The sequence below is a fragment of the Pelobates fuscus genome, chromosome 7 (assembly GCF_036172605.1).
Source record: "Pelobates fuscus isolate aPelFus1 chromosome 7, aPelFus1.pri, whole genome shotgun sequence".
NCBI lineage: Eukaryota > Metazoa > Chordata > Amphibia > Anura > Pelobatidae > Pelobates > Pelobates fuscus.
The window spans coordinates 189,294,596-189,297,095 of NC_086323.1; positions in this window are offsets into that span (position 1 = coordinate 189,294,596).

The window sequence follows — 2,500 nt, forward strand, 5'->3', positions numbered from 1 at the left end:
AAACCTCCTGTCGGCCTGGAACTCTGCCTGGGCCTCTGAGAACCGGCCAGAGTCCCCTGCCAGCGCAGGGGGAAAACCTCCCGTCGGCCTGGAACTCTGCCTGGGCATCCGAGAACCGGCCAGAGTCCCCTGCCAGCACAGGGGGAAAACCTCCTGTCGGCCTGGAACTCTGCCTGGGCCTCTGAGAACCGGCCAGAGTCCCCTGCCAGCGCAGGGGGAAAACCTCCCGTCGGCCTGGAACTCTTCCTGGGCATCCGAGAACCGGCCAGAGTCCCCTGACTGCCGTACGAAATTTTCGCTCCTCGACAATCTCCTCGAGGGTGCCCCCGGCTGTTGTCGTGCACTTTCTGCACGCGCGTCGTTTAGGGGGACCAACCTGCGAAAGCGTCCGACCTCGTGGAAGTGGTGCCTGGACGCGGCGGGGCAGATCCGACCTCATAGCCGACAGGCCTGGAGCTCGTGGGACTTTGAAAAATTTTCTCGCTCGAGGGCCGCCATCCCCTTGCCGGCCACCGGGGGGCGCCACTAGGGGAGGGGGAAAACCTCCTGTCGGCCTGGAACTCTGCCTGGGCATCCGAGAACCGGCCAGAGTCCCCTGCCAGCGCAGGGGGAAAACCTCCTGTCGGCCTGGAACTCTGCCTGGGCATCCGAGAACCGGCCAGAGTCCCCTGCCAGCGCAGGGGGAAAACCTCCTGTCGGCCTGGAACTCTGCCTGGGCATCTGAGAACCGGCCAGAGTCCCCTCGCCACCGAGGGGGAAAACCTCCCGTCGGCCTGGAACTCTGCCTGGGCATCCGAGAACCGGCCAGAGTCCCCTGCCAGCGCAGGGGGAAAACCTCCCGTCGGCCTGGAACTCTGCCTGGGCATCTGAGAACCGGCCAGAGTCCCCTGCCGGCGCAGGGGGAAAACCTCCCGTCGGCCTGGAACTCTGCCTGGGCATCTGAGAACCGGCCAGAGTCCCCTCGCCACCGAGGGGGAAATCCTCCCGTCGGCCTGGAACTCTGCCTGGGCATCCGAGAACCGGCCAGAGTCCCCTCGCCACCGAGGGGGAAATCCTCCCGTCGGCCTGGAACTCTGCCTGGGCATCCGAGAACCGGCCAGAGTCCCCTGCCAGCACAGGGGGAAAACCTCCCGTCGGCCTGGAACTCTGCCTGGGCATCCGAGAACCGGCCAGAGTCCCCTGCCAGCGCAGGGGGAAAACCTCCCGACGGCCTGGAACTCTGCCTGGGCATCCGAGAACCGGCCAGAGTCCCCTGCCAGCGCAGGGGGAAAACCGCCCGTCGGCCTGGAACTCTGCCTGGGCATCGGAGAAGCGGCCAGAGTCCCCTGCCCGCCCAGGCCTGGAGCTCGTGGGACTTTGAAAATTTTTCGCCCCGAAGATGGGGGAACTTGGAAAACGTTTGGCACCATCTCCCCGACGGGGCCGCCCGAGCCGACCGACCGCCTGGAAGTGGTGCCCGGACGCCGCGGGGCAGATCCGACCCCGTTTTCGTCTCGGGCCTGGAGCTCGCGGAAGTCTGCCCGACACCCCTGCTAGGGGTGCGGGGGGCCCGTGGAAGGCTCCCTTCCCCTGCCCGCCCGGCCCCGGGTGGCTGGGAGCGAGCGGGGGCCCGGGGCGTCCGTTATCGTTTTCGGCCACCGGGGGGCGCCGCTGGGGGCGCGGGGGTCCCGGGCCAGGCGCCCTCCCCCTGCCCGCCCGGCCCCGGGAGGCTGGGAGCGAGCGGGGGCCCGGGGCGCCCGTTATCGTTTTCGGCCACCGGGGGGCGCCGCTGGGGGCGCGGGGGTCCCGGGCCAGGCGCCCTTCCCCTGCCCGCCCGGCCCCGGGAGGCTGGGAGCGAGCGGGGGCCCGGGGCGCCCGTTATCGTTTTCGGCCACCGGGGGGCGCCGCTGGGGGCGCGGGGGGCCCGGGGCAGGCTCCCTTCCAATGCCCGCCCGGCCCCGGGAGGCTGGGAGCGAGCGGGGGCCCGGGGCGCCCGTTATCGTTTTCGGCCACCGGGGGGCGCCGCGGGGGCGCGGGGGGCCCGGGGCAGGCTCCCTTCCCCTGCCCGCCCGGCCCCGGGAGGCTGGGAGCGAGCGGGGGCCCGGGGCGCCCTTTATCGTTTTCGGCCACCGGGGGGCGCCGCTGGGGGCGCGGGGGGCCCGGGGCGGGCTCCCTTCCCCTGCCCGACCGGCCCCCTGAAATCCTGGGGCGAGGGGAGGTCGGGGAGGGCAGGTTTCCGTGGCGGACGGGTAAGGGGGAAAACCGCCCGTCGGCCTGGAACTCTGGCTGGGCATGGGAGAACCAGCAAGAGTCCCCTGCCTGCCGTCGGAAATTTCTGCTCCTCTACAATCTCCTCGAGGGTGCCCCCGGCTATTGTCGTGCACTTTCTGCACGCGCGTCGTTTAGGGGGACCAACCTGCAAAAGTGTCCGACCTCGTGGAAGTGGTGCCTGGACGCGGCAGGGCAGATCCGACCTCATAGCTGAGAGGCCTGGAGCTCGTGGGACTTAGAAAAATTTTGG